This window comes from Dermacentor andersoni, unplaced genomic scaffold, assembly GCF_023375885.2.
Source record: "Dermacentor andersoni unplaced genomic scaffold, qqDerAnde1_hic_scaffold ctg00000039.1, whole genome shotgun sequence".
In the NCBI taxonomy this organism is placed as follows: Eukaryota; Metazoa; Arthropoda; class Arachnida; order Ixodida; family Ixodidae; genus Dermacentor; species Dermacentor andersoni.
In genome coordinates, this window is record NW_027314752.1 from 14,737,894 (window position 1) to 14,760,105 (window position 22,212).

Consider the following 22,212-nt stretch of genomic DNA (forward strand, 5'->3'; position numbering starts at 1 on the left):
GCTGGGCACGGCGGGTGCTGGGCGGCATGGTGGTTGCTGGGCAGTGGGTGCTGGGTGGCACGGTGGGTGCTGGGCGGCACGGTGGGTGATGGGTGGCACGATGGGCACTGGGTTGGATATCATCGTGGGCGCAGCACGTCAAAGGCAAGTTGTGTGATGAATTGAAGGAGCAACCATTGCTATTCGGAAGCTCATGACGGGCTATCTTTATGTGATGTTGAGTCTTGTGAAGTGTCCCGTCTGTATATACGTGTTGCCAAGATGCAGCTATTTTCATGCCATAACGAATCAATCTGTAAAGCACCATACTACGTAGCATATCATCACACTTTATTGAAAAAGCATCACTGGACTTGTACTGTATTTACTTTTCCACTCGCTTGCCCTGGCGTCCTGCTTGTGTAAAAGAAAGCTCCAAAGTTGCTTTCGCAGGGAAGCAAGGTGGTTCTCCGGATGTGGTGCAGGTGGCATCATTGGATGGTCACTTATGTATTTCTCCAGGCAGTCTAAAAGGAGAGTGCAATAAATATATAAGTAAATTGTTTTTCCAATGATTTCTAGCAATAAGTGAATGAAGGAAATCTGCTCTAATCACTTCAACAAAAGTTTCAGATAACAAAATGCAGCAAATGTTACACACAAACATGCTACCCAGGGCGCAAGCCAGCACAGATTTATTTGCAGTGAGAATGCATATACATGCATCACATTGTTTTGCAGATTTACATGGGAGCTGTACTCAAAGCTTTATGGGGCGGATATTTGGCTTCTGATTTTGCATAATTTGTCTGCTCTTCGACCACCCAAATTCCTGTCAAATTTGGAGAGCCACAATTTGGCTACACTTTCTCTAACGCATGTAGGAGAGCTGCAAGGTGCAAACTGTCTGGTTTGTCCATTCTATCATTTGTTATCTTTACTTGTTGCTCGTGCAGTTGGTGAGGAAGTCGTAACTTTAGCATTTGCCATATAGGCATAAAAGATTTCATGTAAAAGCTGTATAATGGCTGGCTTGCAAGCAAACCAATGTTTTAAAGTGAAGCTTTTTTTGCCTCTTCTCCCAACATTACGGGCGCTGCAGCTGCTAAGGTCTTGTCATGCGTGCCGTTGGATTTCTTGCAACATTACCAGATGGCGCTCACCTCTGCACATCCTGACCGGCGCTCCTGCCCCTGCATTTCACCGTTAGTGTGTATCACACGTGCTGTGCTGGTTTTAATTTCTATGCGAGAAAAATGCAGTTGCTGGGCTGTGATAGTGTAAACATTAGAATCGTCCTTAGTCTGAAGAGAGCGCTTTGAGCTGGAATCTCAACAGTGTGTTGGCCATGTATGTAGAAGGAGCCCATTAACACGCGCCAGCAAGGCGCGCACTCGACGTCGAGGACACCCAGACTTGAAAGAAGCGTCACACAGAACAGGACCGTCTTCGCTACGCAGTGAAATGTAGTGCAGACCGCGAACTTATGTATACATTGTATACATACAATTACAATACGTAATTGAAGTATGCACAGCCTCATAATTCAATTAAAGTTTAATATTTCTGCCATGATGCGGTGTGCCATGTGAGGCAATGACAATGCTCAATTCCCTCTCTGAGATTATGAACAATGACTCGCAACAACGCCTCAAGCAAACACATCTCCCTGTGTGTTCTGTGGACTATGCAGACAAACAGAAGTGGTGCATGCAAGGTAACGCTTAACATCAACTCGCCACTTTCGTATTGGACTAAACGCTGAAAGATTATAAACTTGCCATTAACATCACCGTTAATTATTGTCAATCAAAGCAAACACTGTGTGCTTCGTGTACATCGATTCTCACAGTGCATGGGATCTGCCATTTTTTTTTGTTCTACTTTTCAATCTCCATATTGCTACTTTGCTAAGCTAACCTACATCTTCAATGTAAAAAATGCCTAAAGAAGCACCTTAACGTAATACAATCTTTCATGCTCGTCTGTTTAAAAAAAACACATTTCTGTAGGAAATGAAATCTGCGGCAGAGTGTTGATGTGACTACGAGAGTAACTGGTACTTTGATCCATAAAACAATTGAATCTTGGCAGAAGAATGCCAGTTACAGCCACACTATATAGTCCTTTCTAATCCAGGCTGGCGGAAAGTGCTGGAATTCCGCATGATGCCCAGCACCTTGCTTTTCTTGGCACCGACGAGAGGCATGAAAACTTTAGGATGCTTTGCGTAGAACAAGATCAGCTATGCAGATCAGAGCGTACATGCGACTTATGTATGAGGTGCTTTCTTTGTGTAGCAGTTCTTTCCTCATTCTTATGCTTAAATAAAATGAGATCACTGAAAGTATGCCGAAAGTGCTGATAGGTCATATCTTACAAACTTCAATAATCAGAACATCTAAAATCAAGAAAGCGGCTGACAGATGGGATAGCACACTGTGGTATGAAGGTTATAAATATGGATGAGGTGCCTCAGAAAGGCTGGCCAATGTTTCGATAGGAGCTATCTTTGTCAAAAGCGGCCTGGTCAGCCTTGGCATGTTAGTTTTAAAGGACTAGTAGGGTGTCGTCACGTGCGGTTGTTGTCAGTGGCAGCTGGTTGTAAAGGGAGCGACTTTAAAGAGAATGAGCGCTGTCGTCTGACGTCTGTAAGCATGGTTCCTAAGACGAGGGCACAAGACCGTGAGAATAGGAATGCGGCAAGAAAAGAAACGAAAGAAAAGGAGAAAAAAGAGATGCCAAGAGGCAAAAAAAGAAAGACAAGAAAAAGAAGGGCATGGGAGCGTGTTAAGGAAGTGAGGGGTTAGGGAGCATTCAGGAGTGTCATTGGCAGCATGTTTCTGCCGTTTTAGAACTGGTCAGGCGGTCAGTGTGCGAGTAACAAAAAAGACCCCAAAAGACATCAGTTGAAAGAATGACTTGAGTAGCGTAGCAGCAACGCGTCGGGTAATTTTGAAGTTAAGATGGCGACAAGGTGTCTCGTATGCAATGCATGTGGTAGCTGGCAGGCAGAGGCATGGTGTTTTAGGGATGTCAGCCTCAGTAGCTCAACGTAGGTGTCGTCACAGTGGTATATAGAGCTGGTGATACCCTGTGTGACTGATGCGCAGAAAAAGGTATCCTGGCATCTGGGACTTTGGATTGTGGTGGTGAGGGTGTTAAAAAAATATGCTAGAAAACAGACAAAAGGGGGGAACTGAAAGTGGAATAAGAAATAGGAGGGTTACATGAGCAAAAGCGGGTGGAGGCAGGTGTACATGGGAAAAGGGGTCATACAGTTGATATAAACATTAAAACATGAAAAAATATAATAAATTGAGTAGTAAGCAGGTAAAAATTAGAAACGGTGGAATAGGCGAGGTTAAGAATTAGGTTTAGCTGGTGGCACCATGTGTTTTGTGCCTTGGTTGATGACATGAGGCTTTCCGATTTAAGTTACAGCTTTAAAGTTTTTAAAGATTCTAAGCTGCTATGTGTTAAATTAATTCCCATTAGATGTAGGCATTTAAACTTGTGTATGAGGTATGATTCCATATATTTCCTCTAGCGAGGTGAGCGGAAATTTGTGGTCTATAGAGCCTTGCTTTGTCACATATGACATGTTCATGGAAGTGGCTGGCTACTGCTTTAGGTAAATTGTCTTGTATCTGCGCGGTGACCGTTCAGTCTTTTATGAATTTTTTGTCCTGTCTTACCTATGCATTATTTGCTACAAGCGTCACATTCTAGACAGTAGACTACATTGCTTGATGTGCAGATGAAACTCGAAGTTACCTTGTTTGAGTAATTTGATGCTGTACTTATTACTGTAGTAGTAGATTAAATATGTTCGCATGTAGAGTACCCGGGCGGCCACAGGGACTGGTTCCTAACTTCGTTTTTGTTTTTAGTTTGGCACGTACAAGAATATCCTTAATATTATAGTGTTTAATCTCAAAACTACTCTGGGTAGGGCGTAAAAAATCTTGTTTCTGGTTGCTGGTGAGAATTGGGTAGTATTTATTGAGGATGTTGGTCATGTTTGGGAGTGTGTTTGAGAATTTAGTAGTAAGAGGCGCTGTTCTTGTGATCCTAGGGTGGGGCTTGAGCACCTCGGCTCAGTCAAGTTTGGTTGCATTGGTGCAGGCTTTCTGAAGGGCACTCTTTGGGTGGTTCCCGTTTGATAGGGTTTCTTTAAGGTGATCAAGTCTATCTATGTAGTCTTGGTTTTCAACACACATGTGACGTAGCCATGTGCTTGGCCTTTAAAGATGCCTTCTTTGCAATGTGGCTTGATGGTGGCTTGTATATTCTAGGTACTGTTGTTTGTCAAAAGGTTTCCATACAGCATTGTCATTAGTTTCCCAGTGTCAATGTATATTGTTGTGTCCACAAAGTTTATGCGCTCCATTGAAGATTTTGATGTGAATTTTATTGTTGGGTGAAAAGAATTTAGAAATCCTACATATTTATCTAGGCTGTCTTGACCGTGTCACCATATTATGAATATGTCGTCTATGTATCGTAGGTATGTGTGGGGCCTGTCAGTGCAGCGCAATAGGAAGTCTGTAGAATCCCCATAAATATGTTCGCATAAATGTTTTCCCATGTACATCTGCTTCCGCCCGCTTTTGCTCATGCCACCCTCTTATTTGTTATTCCAGTTTCAGTTCACCCCCATATTTGTCTGTTCTTTATTAAATTTTTTCGAAACACCCTCACCAACACATTCCAAAGTCCCAGGCACCAGGATACCTTCTTCGGTGCCTCAGCCACACAGGGTATCGCCACTTCTGTATACCGCTGTGACGACACCTACGTTGAGCTACTGGGACTAACGTCCATAGAAAGACCATGCCGATGCCTTTCAGCTACCCTATGCACTGCATTCTGGACTCCTTGCTGCCATCTTAACTCCTTTTAAATTATCCGACGCCTTGCTGCTATGCTACTCAAGTCATTCTTTCAACTAATGTCTTTTCGGGTTGTTTTTGTTACTCGAGCACTGACCGCCTCACCGGCTCCATTAAAGCCACAAGAACATGCTGCCAAAGACACCCCTGAATGCTCCCTAACCTCTTGCTTCCCCAACACCCTCATATGCCCTTCTTTTTCTTTTCTTGTTCTTTCTTTCCCTCTTGGTGTCTCTTTTTTTCTCCTTTTCTCCCAACCTTCCCACTCCCACTCTTGTTCCTACATCTTAGGAATCATGCTTACAGACATCAGGTGACCACACTCATTCTCCTTCAAGTCTCTCCCTTTACAACCAGCCACTCCCGACAACTGCATGTGACGTCACTCTACTAACACTTTAAAACTAACATGACAAGGATGACGAGGCAGCCTTTGAGAAGATAGGTCCTCCTAACGGAACGTTGGCCACCCTTTCTGAGGCACTTTATCCCTGTTTATAACTTTTACATCCCAATAATCAGAATAGTGTTTTGAAATTGCATGGCTGTGAACGCTGCAGATTGTAAAGCAGCACATCAGGTGACCACAGTCAACACTTTGGAAGGCAGTGGTTTAAAAAGCTTCTTTTAGACCATACAATTTGCCAAGCTTTGTCGGAACCCAATTTTCTTGAGAAGCATTATTTCAAAAAAGTGAAATGAAAGCTGCAGCGTGAAAAGCTACAATAACGCATGCCAAGTCTACATTAGAAATTTCAAAGACAATGAGGTGCTTAAATGTTCACTTCTGTTAAGACAATGAGCAGCAGGTGAATGCAAGCTATCAAGGTCCTGTCAAAATTAACCGCTCGTGTAGCCACCCGACTTTCTTGATTGTTTTTTAATTCAAACTGATTATGGGGGAAACTTTGTGGGCGGTTTTCGCAAGAAACCCATATCCCGAAATTATCTTGTTCTGCTTTTCATACCCACAGAGACATTTAAATTGTGTGTCGAGACACAGTGCATATACAGCAGAAGAAAAAGATATACATATAGGCACTTGCCTTATTCTTGCTTAGGCATTTCATGTCGCTCTGTATACATCATGCAATGCTAACTCATTCAGATAGCTTGTAGATATGCAGTTATGTTTCTTAAATGAGGTGACTGTTGACTTACTCTTCAAAGCAGCCACTTTCTCCGGTGTTGCCGGAAGCTTCCCAGATGCGCGGCACATTGTCCGGCAGGCCTGTCCAGTCACGCTGCTTTCACCTGCTTGCACTGGTGTCCACAGGTGCCATGCCAGCTCTAATGGGCACTTTCCGCCGGAAGCAGACTTGAATATGTAATGCCACTTGTTGAGTGGCATCACAAATCCCACACCAATCTGTACCTGCAATAGATATGAAGTGTTTTTTTCCTGAGCAGTATTCTTAACACTAAAACACACTTGTATAAAACAATATGATATAGGTTAATTAGGTCCGTCAATTTCTGATGCAACTCTATAATTTCCAATTTCTGCCCCTCGAACAAGTTTTAAAAAAAAATGGGGTTAAACCCAACCTCACCAAGAAATTCATTTTTGAGTAAAGGAATAAACTAATAAAATTTTCCCATTTTAAGGGCAGCAAGCACTCATATTTCGTACAGTCTAACCTTGCAATAATAAAATTAACAGAGAAAGCGAAACAATTGATTCAAATAGGCGCACCACCATGCAGAGAACAGTGCAAGAACAAGTGACGTCAAGGCCTCCAAAATTGCAGTGTCACACGGAGAACAGTGCAGCACATGTTACCTAGAGACCTACGCGCGCCAGTCTCCAAAGCTTTGGCCACCACCATCACACACTACATGGCCTTGTTCTAAAGAACACTGGAGACATGCCTTGAAAGTATGATTGCTCTTGCATGGCTGAAAACAAGTGAATTCCCTTGTGGGCTCTGAAAACCACTCGCACCACTCACTCATCTCAGCAGTTATATTTTCGTCATGACTAAACTGCAGCGACAAATGCGCCAAGTCCCGTCACAACTTCAAACTTCAGAACTCAGTGTGCACGCTCCTTTTACTGCGACCAGGTTTGCAATGTTTGTTGTAACAGTACAGCGCTAGTACAGCGGCAGTGGAATTCTCTTTAGGGACAATTGCACCTTCTACATCTTTTTGTAGGTTTTTGCGCAATATGTGCGTTGCTGTTTTTTGTCATTAAGCCCTTCAGTTGATGCCTAGAGCCCGTTCAGACTGTGTCTCTTTGTGTGTGTGTGTGCCCTTGCACTTTTCATGATGTCCAAGTTCAGCTACCACCAACTAGAACTAACTTTTGCATTAATCAGAAGTACATATTAGCACGCTTTATAAAAAGCCAAAGGATTAGCACTATGCTGACCGGAAATTAGAAATGGTAAGAATATTCTGGCTGAAAACAACCCCCCATTTCATGTTTATCAACACTGACGGGCAACTAATTAAGAAAGTTGGTGTACGTTAATGTTTACCTTTTGAGTGATACAAGGGACAGAAAGAAGACAACAGGACACAAAAGCTACCAATTCAACATTAATTTTGATGCAAAAATTAAAGATAATATTTATACTGCGTGTGCTCTTGCACTGCACAAGCAATCTTTTAAGACAAAGGGCACAAGTTGCAATACAAATGTACAAAATCATGATAAACAGTACTTGCACAAAAATATAACAAATAAGCACGGAGTGATCACTATTCCGTGTCATTTAGATAGTATTCCTCTTTGTAATGCAATCATAATGAGCACTTGCTGACAGGTGTCCCTCTTTTTTAAATGGTATGCCTCAGTGATGTTGATCAATCGGTTGCCTTAAGTAAACAAAAGAGATGAACAATCTAAATCTGGCGTGCATCACCAGTTGTGTCAATGCATTGTCAAGTGGGACGAGCATGCTTGTCCCTTGAGTGAATAATGGTGCTCTCCTGGGCACATGGTTATACACCGGCCAGTCTGCCCCATATACAAGACCGTCCATTCTTAGTCCATTCCGGACAGGCCGCCATTGGAATATGAACCTGGCAACGTTTAACGCTAGAACGTTATCTAGTGAGGCGAGTCTAGCAGTGCTATTGGAGGAATTAGAGGGCAGTAAATGGGATATAATAGGGCTCAGTGAAGTTAGGAGGCCAAAAGAAGCATATACAGTGCTAAAAAGCGGGCACGTCCTGTGCTACCGCGGCCTAGAGGAAAGAAGAGAACTAGGAGTCGGATTCCTGATTAATAAGAATATAGCTGGCAACATACAGGAATTCTATAGCATTAACGAGAGGGTGGCAGGTCTTGTTGTTAAACTTAATAAGAGGTACAAAATGAAGATTGTACAGGTCTACGCCCCTACATCCAGTCATGATGACCAGGAAGTCGAATGCTTCTATGAAGACGTGGAATCGGCGATGGGTAGAGTGAAAACCAAATACACTATACTAATGGGCGACTTTAATGCCAAGGTAGGCAAGAAGCAGGCTGGAGACAAGGCAGTGGGGGAATATGGCATAGGCACTAGGAATAGCAGGGGGGAGTTATTAGTCGAGTTTGCGGAACAGAATAATATGAGGATAATGAATACTTTCTTTCGCAAGCGAGATAGCCGAAAGTGGACGTGGAGGAGCCCGAACGGCGAGACTAGAAATGAAATAGACTTCATACTCTGCGCTAACCCTGGCATCATACAAGATGTGGACGTGCTCGGCACGGTGCGCTGCAGTGACCACAGGATGGTAAGAACTCGAATTAGCCTAGACCTGAGGAGGGAACGGAAGAAACTGGTACATAAGAAGCCGATCAATGAGTTAGCGGTAAGAGGGAAAATAGAGGAATTCCAGATCAAGCTACAGAACAGGTATTCGGCTTTAACTCAGGAAGAGGACCTTAGTGTTGAAGCAATGAACGACAATCTTGTGGGCATCATTAAGAAGTGTGCAATGGAAGTCGGTGGTAACTCGATTAGGCAGGATACCAGTAAACTATCGCAGGCGACGAAAGATCTGATCAAGAAACGCCAATGTATGAAAGCCTCTAACCCTACAGCTAGAATAGAACTGGCAGAACTTTCGAAGTTAATCAACAAGCGTAAGACAGCTGACATAAGGAAGTATAATATGGATCGAATTGAACATGCTCTCAGGAACGGCGGAAGCCTAAAAACAGTGAAGAAGAAACTAGGAATTGGCAAGAATCAGATGTATGCGTTAAGAGACAAAGCCGGCAATATCATTACTAATATGGATGAGATAGTTCAAGTGGCTGAGGAGTTCTATAGAGATTTATACAGTACCAGTGGCACCCACGACGATAATGGAAGAGAAAATAGTCTAGAGGAATTCGAAGTCCCAAAGGTAACGCCGGAAGAAGTAAAGAAAGCCTTGGGAGAAATGCAAAGGGGGAAGGCAGCTGGGGAGGATCAGGTAACAGCAGATTTGTTGAAGGATGGCGGGCAGATTGTTCTAGAGAAACTGGCCACCCTGTATACGCAATGCCTCATGACGTCGAGCGTACCGGAATCTTGGAAGAACGCTAACATAATCCTAATCCATAAGAAAGGGGACGCCAAAGACTTGAAAAATTATAGACCGATCAGCTTACTGTCCGTTGCCTACAAAATATTTACTAAGGTAATCGCAAATAGAATCAGGAACACCTTAGACTTCTGTCAAGCAAAGGACCAGGCAGGATTCCGTAAAGGCTACTCAACAATAGATCATATTCACACTATCAATCAGGTGATAGAGAAATGTGCGGAATATAACCAACCCTTATATATAGCTTTCATTGATTATGAGAAAGCGTTTGATTCTGTCGAAACCTCAGCAGTCATGGAGGCATTAAGGAATCAGGGTGTAGACGAGCCGTATGTAAAAATACTGAAAAATATCTATAGCGGCTCCACAGCCACCGTAGTCCTCCATAAAGAAAGCAACAAAATCCCAATAAAGAAAGGCGTCAGGCAGGGAGATACGATCTCTCCAATGCTATTCACAGCGTGTTTACAGGAGGTATTCAGAGACCTGGATTGGGAAGAATTGGGGATAAAAATTAATGGAGAATACCTTAGTAACTTGCGATTCGCTGATGATATTGCCTTGCTTAGTAACTCAGGGGACCAATTGCAATGCATGCTCACTGACCTGGAGAGGCAAAGCAGAAGAGTGGGTCTAAAAATTAATCTGCAGAAAACTAAAGTAATGTTTAACAGTCTCGGAAGAGAACAGCAATTTACAATAGGCAGCGAGGCACTGGAAGTCGTAAGGGAATACATCTACTTAGGACAGGTAGTGACGGCGGATCCGGATCATGAGACGGAAATAATCAGAAGAATAAGAATGGGCTGGGGTGCGTTTGGCAGGCATTCTCAGATCATGAACAGCAGGTTGCCATTATCCCTCAAGAGAAAAGTGTATAATAGCTGTGTCTTACCAGTACTCACCTACGGGGCAGAAACCTGGAGGCTTACGAAAAGGGTTCTACTCAAATTGAGGACGACGCAACGAGCTATGGAAAGAAGAATGATAGGTGTAACGTTAAGGGATAAGAAAAGAGCAGATTGGGTGAGGGAACAAACGCGAGTTAATGACATCTTAGTTGAAATCAAGAAAAAGAAATGGGCATGGGCAGGACATGTAATGAGGAGGGAAGATAACCGATGGTCATTAAGGGTTACGGACTGGATCCCAAGGGAAGGGAAGCGTAGCAGGGGACGGCAGAAAGTTAGGTGGGCGGATGAGATTAAGAAGTTTGCAGGGACGGCATGGCCGCAATTAGTACATGACCGGGGTTGTTGGAGAAGTATGGGAGAGGCCTTTGCCCTGCAGTGGGCGTAACCAGGCTGATGATGATGATGATGATTCTTAGTACGAAGATGGTGCAGAGTGGCCGAACTCTGCGGGTTGCCAGCGCGCATGGCATGGCTGTGTTACGGAGCTAAGCGGCGCAGGCGCACAGGGGCTTAGAGGTGGGACTTCATGTCGTGTGTCATCCGCTAAAGCATGGCATGCTCCCGCACTTAGCAGATGACACGAAGCTCCACATCCCCCCTGCGCCATGCACGCTGGCACTTCGCGGGGCGTGGTCACGCTGAGTCGTGTTCGTGCCAAGAGTTGACGACCCTGTACATTTGACCAAACATACACATGAACAGAGGCATAGACTACACTACTAATGACGGACACAAGACATATTTAGTGGTAATTTATACAAATCTCCTTTGCCTGGACGTCATTCTCAATGCGCTTGTGAAATGCTATGCACACATATTTCGAGCGAAAAAATAAAGTAGGCAGGTATGCAGCACAGTCCACAAGTGAACTGAGAAAAGCGAGCAGGCAAGCGAGGTACGCTTGGTTAAACATACCACGAAATATGTCTAGTGCGTGTTAGGGGGAGTGTACTGCATTCCAATGTTAGGAAGCTGACAGGCCAGGAACTAAATATGTACCAAAGAAATCACCACATTTTACTGAGAAGACCGGCATGCTCGTATGACTTGGCCGTGCATTGCCGCGATAGGGCTTTAGGCCAGATTAAATTAGTTTATCTGTTTCCACCCACGGTGAAAAATTGACAAGAGAAATCAGAGGCATACCACAAGACGTGTGAGCAAGCCCCCATTATGAATGCATGAAAAAAGGCGCCCTTTCTAGATGACAAGGGATAGAAATTAGTCTGACTATTCACCTTTTTTTACGCAAATACTGTTTATTATGATTTTTTGCCTTTGTATTACAACTCACATTTTCCTTCTGAAGGAACTTGTGCACAATATAAGCACACATTCAGTGTTTTTATTCCTTCTATCAAAATATTCAGTCATCACTGGTCATGTTGTATGGTCTCCCTTCCTTCACTGTGTAAATTTTGTCCTCAAGAGTTATGTGAGCTGACTGGCAAACTCAAAACGACACTACAAATTTTACCTAGAGGATACGACTGGTTCTCAGAAAATGCACAAATACGGAAACAGGTGTCTGTGGGCACACTGTAGCAATAATGAGTGCAAGCTACCTTTGACATTGCTGCAATACATCAGTTGTCACATGGCTACAACCCTTAAGAAACAACAGAAATGTAAGTGCACATCAAAAACAAGCAGGTTCATCAACCACAAATTTGAATTCAGCAGCCACAACATAGGCAGTTTCATGTAGCTAAAGCATTAGCTAATATGTGGAAAATACATGCACAAGCACCCTTAGCTTGAGATACCTGCATACCAACATAAAACCATGAGTTGCAGTGCATATGATGCTTGTTCTTGACACTAGTATTTTGTGAAAAATACTTTTTGGATTACGTACAATGCTTCCAATTGATTTGCCCAGTAATCAAAGGCTTTTGACAGCATTCCACTTTGTACTTGCGAGTTGAAAATATTCTCACCTGAACAGCAACAAGCAGAATAAATAGAAAACTGCCCACTGTGCTAACCAAATATGTGGAGAGACCCAAAGTAATAGAATTATTTCTGGACAGCTGTAGACTTAGAGCTTGTTGGCTGATAATCACTATTAAAATTACACCACTGCCAAGCAGATGTTCTGTGTGGTGCTGTTGAAATCAAGTTCACTTGATGAGCAACATAGCAATAACCAGCAAATGCTTTAGCAATAGCGAGCAGGCAATCTTGCATGTGCAAAACTGCATGCTTATTTAATGAGAGTGCATCAATAGACTGAACTATGTACCAACTATGTGGTCTATGCAGTATAGACAAAGTCGAAAACGATGCAACTGGGCACAGACTCTGCCACAATGCCTACTTGCATGAATGGGTATAGCTTAAGAAGAGTATAAAAAAATGTAGAGAAAGAAAGCAAGCTTACTAGAAAACTCCTCACTGCTGTAGTACTTACAGCACAGTGAATACTGGCCTTCATGTACCATTTAAAGAAATTCAAGCTCGTGTCCATTGTTCTGGGAACTTGAGAAATAATTGGGAAATTAATGCAGAAGGCTGGGCTAGTTGGCATTGACACAGCTCCTGTGACATAGCTACTAGCACAAACAAGGCGAATGGAATAAAGGTCGGACTAGTCAAAGCAGTAGACTTCAACTGACAAGCTTTATTCAGAAGAAACATGCAAACAGGCCACCGCATGCTCAGTTAAGGTGGAGACAGATGCATAAACGAATGTGCCACATAGGGGATAACCAAATGCACATAGAAGCTGATAAGCATCCACAAGAAGCGATTACAAAGCATTCACCAGATTTTTCTGAAGACACAACACTTATTTATCAGCTAGTACCAGTGATGGAGTGCTTATGCATTCATCAGCAGCTTTCGAAATGCAAAACACCTCAAACATTTCCCTATATAACTGCCTGGCAAACTGACTGAGCACTTGTGTGTTATGAAAACATGGGGAGCATTTATGGGTACTTCAACAGTGATCAGCCAAGTAGCCAGTGCCTGTGAGAGCATTTACAGCGTTCCGGTACTCCCCAAGCCACTCATTCAGGCACCTGTTCGTTCAATATACCACTTTCCACAGGGAAGCGCAATGTAGTATACCACCACTACATTTCAGTTAACAAAGCAGGTGACATGCTCCTTAGTGCATGTACCTTGACGCTCGGCAATGTTTACCAACTTGCATATTCTTGTGAGCGTTAGCGGTGCTGAAAAAATGCCTACACCAAACTTGTTCGCCACCTTTCTTCTAGGCGGTGGGACACCCTGTGTATGTATGGCAGAGCTGCACGGCTACCACTGGGATATGCATTACTGCACGTCCAGTGGGCAATGTGGTAGTGCCAATGACTTTCTTGTTGTGCTGGCTTTGCTGTTAAAAACATTGTGGGTGTTTTCGAACAGTGTTCAGTAGGACTCAAGTTCACACATGAGTTGCCAGAAGATGATCACCTGCAATCATTCGATATTCGTATAATTTTAAATCATACTTTCCCTTATTATATATACTCTTTTAGGAAAAAGAAGCCCTTGCTCGACCACCGTTTGGCATACTCCATGTTAAAAGATGCATAGCTCCTAGCTGCTCGAGAGCTGTTCTGGTTAAATCTTGTGCACCAGGTTTCCTCAGCGCTCAGCAACAAGCGAGCCATTTATGTAGGGCCGGGTATCTCGATAACACCTTGGTGTCAATTACTGGGAGCCTCATTAAAGAGGTAAAAACAGATCTGGCAGCTGCTCGGTGCAATAACGCACATCCCAGTGGGCGCTCTGTGGCTGTGCCATCTGTACATGGGGTGTCCCACTACCTAAACAATGTGGCAAGCCAGTGCAGTGTAGGTGTTTTCTTCAGCGCCACTAGAGCTCGCAAGAATGTGCAGGTTGGTAAGCAACGCCGGGAATCAGGGTACATGCACAAAGGAGCATGTCACCCACTTTTTTAACTGCAATGTGGGGGTGGTATACAAAATTTCACTTCCCTGTAGAAAGTGCTGTATTGGACAAAAGGGCAGGTTCTTGACTGAGAGGCTTAGGGAGCACCGGAACGCTGCAAACGCTCTAGCAGGCACTGCCCATTTGGCTGACCACTGCCGAAGATGTGCTCGTAAATGCTACCTGTGTTTTCAAAACAAGCAAGTGCTCAGACGGTTTGGCAGGCAGTTAGATAAGGAAATATTTGGTGTTTGGCATTTCAAAGGCTGCTGATGAATGTGTAAGCACTCCTTCACTGGAACTCACTGATAAAGGAGTGTTTGTTGTACCTTGAGAAGACCCTGCTGAATGCTTTGTAATGGCTTGTTGTGGCAGTATTGGCTTCGTTGCGCAGTTGGTTTCCTCCCATGTGGCACATTTATTTATGCATCTGTCTGCAGATATTTTTGAGCATAAGGTGGGGCCTCATTGTGTGTTTTCTAAATAAAGCTTGTAAGTTGAAGTCTGCACTGTCATGTCCAACTTTTTTCAATTAGTCTTGTTCGTGCAAGTAACCATCACAATAATTGTAATACCAATGTTAAACAATGGTAAGCATGCTGCATGCTTAGACCTGTGACATATTTGGCCCATTACACTTTTAATCCTTACGTGTGCAGAAACTGCACAAGTGTGTAGCCTAAACAAAAGAAAGTGGATATAAAAGGTATAACACAGGAAAGTTTCAAATCAATAAAACAAAATAACAAGAGGTAGATATAATGTGTACTAAGAAAAATAAAATGTAACGCGCAGCCAAGTGATTGATGCAAGAAAAAATAAACCTCAAGACATGTTAGGTCTAGTTTTAAAGTGAACAAGGTAATGTGTACATAATGTCTACAAACACAAATAAGCAGCAAGTTGAATAAAGTTGAGCAGATATTTAGCTTCTCTAGTAAGCACTTCTGAATAATATGTCCATAAACTTATTGACGAATGATACCGAGATCCTACTTTTGCAAACACATACACTTCAGTCATACCTGACCAGACCATCCGATTACACACAGCGCTGCTGCAGCCATAGCTCCTCCCTGACGTGGACACTGTTGTTGGTCACGGCCTTGCCACTGCAAGATAGGTTCTGTGTTAACTTATAGCAGTGGCACATTAAAGAAGTCATCGTGAACACATGCAAGGAGCACAGAAAAAGTCACAAAAACAATGTTTGCACCACTGCAGGGTGGGAACAGAGCACAATGTCAAAGTTACTGATGAATATTGTGATAATAGGGACCTCTTCATGACAATAAAATTTTTAAGACCTACAGCTACAGTACATTACAAACAAATGTTTGTTTACGTAACAATTCATTTTTTTCTATCAGTTAAGCAACTTTCCCTTGTCATCTCTAGTTATGTCAAAGTTATGTCAAAACACCTTGTCTCAAAACGTAAGCTGTAGTAGTAGCAAGCCGTAATTGCTTAAATTTTTTTGCCCGAAGCCTATGAGGGAGATCTTGTGCGCGACGGCGACGCGCGACGGCTTTGAGCGAGAAAACGGGCCGTCGCGCGAACATATCGCTCGTTCTTGTCGCCTGGTTCTGGAAATCTAGAATTCGTCGCTCGTCGCCCAGAAGTGCTATGAGCGAACAGACAATAGCGCGAAGCCGGAACTGGATGTACATCAGTCGAGTACTACCGCTTGTGGCACGGAACAAGCAAACGACTATTTTGATACGTGCAAGGTTAAGAACCTACTGCAAGACTTTAAAGAAATGTTTTACGCTGCTCCTTTGAGTAAAACACAGCAACCTAAATTAATAAAGCACACTTTTGGCGCGTATTTGTTGCCCTCATACCGGCAACACCGGGGAGTCGGCTCTCAATGTCGTCGCTCGCATAGGGTACGACTTGTACGGAACGAGCTAGCGCGACAGTCATCTACATCGCGTCTCTGTCGCGCGCAAGACTGCTCGCATGGGGTACGACTTGTAGGGAACGAGCGAGCGCGACAGCCATCTACATCGCGTCGCTGTCGCGCGCAAGATCACTTGCATGGTGTTTATACTTTTTCCCAATAACTGCTCACAAACCGACAATCGCGTAAACAGACATTATTTACAACCTCGAAGCATAAGTAAGAGAGGAAACGTCATTGCAGTAAGAATAGGTAAAGAGGCAGATGAGTCTTTATTATCCAACGTCAGCAGAAAAGTGGCAGCTCGCGCAAATGAGGACTGTTGCCGAACCTAATCCCTCTCACCGGAAGGAAGCGCTCACCAAGATTTTCAATTTAGCATTAAGCCAATAAACTTGCGCAAGCAAATTATGTCAACCAACGCTCAGCAAGCATCGGCACAGTCAATGTCGTCGTGAGAGTTCGATTTCTTATACGCTCGCAAGGCACTCTATGCACACACGAGAAGCAAGCACAGCATGCGTGTACTCACCTGTTAAATGGTATGATGCTGTCGAAAAGCGCCCTCCAAGTTGCCGGAGCTGCAAAGTTATTCCCGCACACATGCCGTTGCGTAGTGGACGACCTGCGGAACGCTAATAATGCGCATCATTTCTTTGCGGCGTCCACCGAACTCTCCACAACCACCACGGACAAAGGGAACGCACTCCATGGCATGAAAATCGTTGGTCCACGTTTGCCTGGCGCACCACGCATACCGCGAGTTTGCAGCGAGACACAAGCTATCTTCTGGCACTTTTGTGCACGCGAACTAAGTCGCAATTCATTACAGCAAACGCAAAAACACGATCAAACAAACACATCGTAGCAACCCGTACGACCGACAGCACATGTAAACAAGGGAACAAGACTGGTGGATGGATACTATGAGCAACCTCTTTGAAACGAAGCGGTGGGTGGCGCCACCTGTGAAATGGGGAGTTTGTTTGGCCTCTGCGATGACTAAAATAATAACCAGCACACACTCGCTTTGTGCCTTGTTGCGCCGAACTACATATAGATGTTGCAATACATAAACAACCATCGCACAGGTTATATTATCTGCTATACTTTAGCGCAGAAAGAAATTCTATGACGTATTTTCGATTTCCAGTAGCTTCCGTCGCATGCGGGCAGTAAAAAGATGGCCTTCGAGATTCGCGTATGCCATTCTTAGGAAGCCTTCTCTGGGCTTTAATTTGAAGAAATATATATAAAAAGGTTTAGTAAAAAAAGTAAAAAAAACGTGTGGAAAGCGAGGGGGTGGAGCCCCTAGCCCAGAACTCCACTGGCTTGTGCGGTCCGCCGCGCCTGGTCGAGGCTGGCGAGCCAGGTCTCCCATTGCTCCCTTCCGGAAAGTTTGCCGCCTACTTTCAGCTGTTTTGAAGCCCATCCATGCCCACCCACGACGCCTTGCGCTACTGCCCGTGCATTGGCCCGTGCTGCCTGCGCCGTCACTTCGTTTTAAACGACTTGTTGCTTTCGTCACCCTCTATTGCAGCATTAGAAATTGTTGACATGATCTCGGAGGTACACGTCCAGTGTGCGATGTTTCCGTGCGCGTTGTAATTTATTCAGTCAGAAAGCATCAAATCTACGAGGATTAATCGCTCGTGTGGCGCGGGTTACACCCGTGTCATCCGCATTGCTTTCGTGTTGGTGTGGTGAATGTGTGCGTATTGCGCTCCGGTCGTCCATGCCTTCTGTATTTATCGTGCGGCCCACGAATATTCCTCGAAAAAACCACATGTCTCTGCCGCGTGAATGTGTTCTATGTGGTGGGTGCCAGAAATGTGCGGCGGTGTACAATATGTTCGCAGCCAAGTGCTACCGTGCATTCCTGCGAATTGACGCGGCTGCTTGTGCACGGTTTTATTCAGTGTTTCTTCATTAGCTTTGTGATTTACTTGCGTCTGCGATAGAATCCACAAGGTACCCCAGTTGAAAAAGACAACAGGAATTCATGTCGCAACTAGAGAAATTTCTGTTGTACGACAGAAGTTCCTCACGTTTCCGTAGTTGACAGACATTCCTGACGTTACGACAGAAATTCTGATGTCGCAGCAGAAGCATTCTGTCGCAAAGACCAAGATCTCTGAAGTCGCAACAGAAACGTTCTGTCGCGACAACAAGAGTTCTGAAGTCGGAACAACAGCTTTCTATCATGACAGCGACTGTGACGTTACGACAGCAATTCTGACGTCGCAACAGAAACATTCGGTCGCGACCGCCAAGAGTTCTGAAGTCGCAACAGAAGCGCTTTCCGTCGCTGCCATTTAAAATTGTCAGTTTCGCATCGGTGGTGTGCACTGTACTTTTCTCTTGCGCGCTATTCAACCGTGCTTCTCTCAAGCCGGCAATGCTGACAGCACCGACACCGGTATTAAAGTCGACGTGGCCAATTGTTATAATTGTGCCATGACGACGCGGCACCTACCCGCCTCCTCAAAATCGGCCGCTGATCAAGATCATACCATCTGCGGGAATGGCTGCTTATCCGTTTTGTTTTATTTGGTAAGATGTGGCACACAAGCCTGTGGACTTACATGTGCGGTTACACTGACACATTAGTTAATTTCCCAGAATTATTTCACAAGCTTATGCGAAGCGGAAAAGAAGTTTTCGGTTATTCCACAAAGTTGCGTGAAAACCTGTCTCGCTCGGGTCTCATTAATCTGGTACAGCGCTGCCGTGAGAAGCCACTATGCTGTCAGAATGAAGACTCATCCACGAGTGTTTACGTAGCTATTTTGCGTTGAGCACACGAATTATGTGCGCGCTCAAAAGTGTAAAGAGCGATAGACAACTGTCGAAATTAGCAGTAACAACCCTAACAATGTCCCCGGTCACCGTTGTCTATTTCAGAATTTCTTATTCAATATGTATATCGTACAGCAAAATCGATGTTCTATCACTCCACGATGTTGTTACCACCTGTCGATGGTAACAACACTTGTGCTCTTCTAGAGATGCGGCAGCTGACGTGGTGGAGGGAACCCGCATCTTGGCTTTTAAAACACAAATGTAAACAGCTACGCAGACCGTGGTTTTTACTGTTGACATAGCCAAAATGTACGCTGAAAGATAAGTGCGTATCCTTGTCATAAGCCACACTGTTTAATGAGGCTTATGACAAGGATATGCTTCCTCCTTCATTTTTAACATCCCATACAATTTTAATACCAAAAAGCGAAGATGAAGCTAGACTGCGACAGGTTACCGCTTACCGACCCATATCCCTGACTAATGTAGACTACAAGATCTTCATGAAAATTCTGGCTAAAAGACTCCAAGCCGTGATGCAAGAATTAGTGGGACCACATCAGACCTGTGGTATCAAAGGTCGCACCATATATACCAACATACACACAGCCCGGTCCGTGCTCGAGTGTTGCGACGCTTTGCATGAAAGCATCGCAATGCTCCAGCTCGATCTAGAGAAAGCCTTCGACAGGGTGCCGCATGACCTCTTGTTCTCTGTTTTAGAGCACGTTAATGTCGGATCAGTCATCTGCCAAGGCGTAGCCATGGCGTACAGAGGATGCACGACGCGGTTGTTAGTAAATAAGGGGGTGGGAGCGCGCATCCAAGTGCAACGCTCTGTGCGTCAGGGTTGCCCCCTGTCACCATTGCTTTTTTGTTTGTATATTGAACCTTTTTCTTTGAGCGTTATTGAAAGCAACAGCGTTCATGGTTTTCGTTTGCATGCGGCGGAGGTCCGCATTCTCGCGTATGCTGATGACATTGCCGTATTCTGTGCTGACTACGAAAGCGTTCGTGTCGTGGTTCAAATTGTGAAAGACTTTTGTTCTGTGAGCGGGAGTGCTGTGAACTGGGCTAAGTGTTTGGGGTTCTGGCACGGCGACTGGCCCTTAACCCCAACGAATTTCGCAAACATGACTTGGACAGCAACCCCAGTAAAATATTTAGGAGTGCCGCTGGAGAATTATCGCGACAGTGAGCCATATTGGAAATGCCAAGTTGCTGAAATGCGTGAGAAGGCCGACAGGCTCAAAGGCTTCAGCTGGTCTATTTTCGCGCGTGCCACAATTTGTAACCTTTTTTTTTCGTAACCAAGCTGTGGTATGTCTTGCAAGCAATTCATTGTTCTCGCGTCAATGTGCAGAAGCTGCACCGTGTATTTGCGGTTTTTGTGTGGGGAAGCACTTGGGAGCGGACACGACGCACCAATCTGTTTCACCGCGTCCGCTCTGGAGGACTAGGTTTGGCCCATTTATATCTGCGCCAGTTGGTTAACCGATTTATGTTTTTTCGTGACACGAATGACCCCTTTTTGCGAACTGTGTGTCAGGTTAGGTTGGGCAGGGTTTTGCCAAATTTGGTTGTTAGTTCGGAGAGTATGCAAGGGAGCATTTTTGGCTTCCTTAAAGAGGTATACATGGCATGTCGCGTCTTGCAAGTGCGATTTTCGTTTGAATATTTGTCAGTGGTGTCGCGAAAGAAACTTTGTAAGGACCTGTGTGAGGTCTTTCTTCCGGTACCGTTGTACAGGTCGTTGTACTGTGCAGGTCCATGGCAGTCAGTTCTAAAACGTGTGAAAAGAATGACTGTACCAGGCGGAGTTAAAAGTTTCTTCTTTAAGCTCCATACGAACACTCTTGAAGTCAAGACGTATTTGGAAGCGAAGGGTTTCTTTGTGCCTTGGGGAAATCATTGTTTCATATGCCGGAAGCCGGAAACTATCGAACATGTTTTCTTAGATTGTTGGGAAGCCCTTTTCTTTTGGGACATTCTCCAACGCACGATTAAAAAAGACTTACCGGTTGATGCTTTCGGAATTAGATTTCTGCCCGTCGAGAGTGAAGACGGGGTTCCTTTTGACATGATTATGATATTGGGCCTGTACAGTATTTGGCGATCCAGGATGGCGGTCAGCCACGCAGACATTGATGCCAGGCCGATAAGACAGTATTTTTGTGAATCTGTTAGCAGAGCTATTGAAGGATACAAGATACAAGACCCAGTGCCTGAGTGGCTTCCAAGAATGGAAGCTTTGCTACACATGCGTGAATTTTAATCTCATCACGTAACCCCAAGTGAGGGTGACGTATTTTTAGCATACGTGTTGTGTTCTTCGCGCGGACTGATTTTGTAAACTGACGTGTTGAAGTCGGCAATAAAGAAAAAAAAAAAAGCGTCGTGGTGCAGTGGTAAGATGCTAGGCTCGTGATCCTTAGGTTTCAGGTTCGAATCGCGTTTGAAAGGGTAATTTTTTATACTTTTCTTTTTTTTGAACTAATCAATTTACATTTTCCTTAAAGAGGTCTCTCAATTTTTAATTATATATTGATCATGTTGTTTTTTTTAAAGTGGGACCTGACGTCACATTGTGACTAATTTTGTCTTCGCCTTCTTCAATAAGTGTCCTTTTAAAGCTGTTCCTGCTTGACAGTAAAATGCCTCTAGTGGGGTTGAAATATCATAGCAATCTAGCTGTAGAAATCGTACTATAATGTTAATTTTTCTTCACTATGTGTTTCACGAACCACCGAGAACACCCACCATTCACCCAGCATGCACACCATTTACATTTCACCCAGTACGTACATGCAGTATTCACCCAGCACATCCATCATTCACCCACCATTCCCACAGTTCACCCAGTATGTACCCACCATCCTCCCAGCACGCCCAGCATTCACCCACCATTTACACAGGTCACCCAGTAGTCATGCCACCATCCACTCACTACACCCACCATTCACCCAGCCCGCCCACCATTGAGACAAGTCACCCAGTGTGTATCCCACCAATACATCCCACCATCTGCCACTGTAACCACCATCCACCCATTATACCCAGGATCTATTCCACCATCACCACCATGTTTTCCATCATGCCCAGCACATTTTACATCATGCCCAGCATAAAATTCATGATGGGCAATGCTGGGATTTTCAATAGGGATATGTGAAGCGTATTCCACAGCGACGCCTCATAGCTGCGTGATTTAAAATTCTAAACATTTTCTCTTCAAAGGAAGCGCCACTGCGTTTCTCTAAAGACACATTTTCAGGTATCA

The 22,212-nt window shown here is 44.2% G+C and overlaps 1 long non-coding RNA gene across 1 annotated transcript; it reads right to left on the reverse strand.

Moving 5' to 3' along the window:
- Positions 1-313: 313 nt before the first annotated feature.
- LOC140214336 (uncharacterized) lies at positions 314-15,332 on the reverse strand. Its single transcript, XR_011891292.1, has 3 exons — positions 15,253-15,332; positions 6,036-6,249; positions 314-506 (listed from the first exon to the last, which is right to left on the reverse strand). It is a non-coding gene; the product is annotated as an uncharacterized lncRNA (long non-coding RNA).
- Between the last annotated feature and the right edge of the window lie 6,880 nt (positions 15,333-22,212).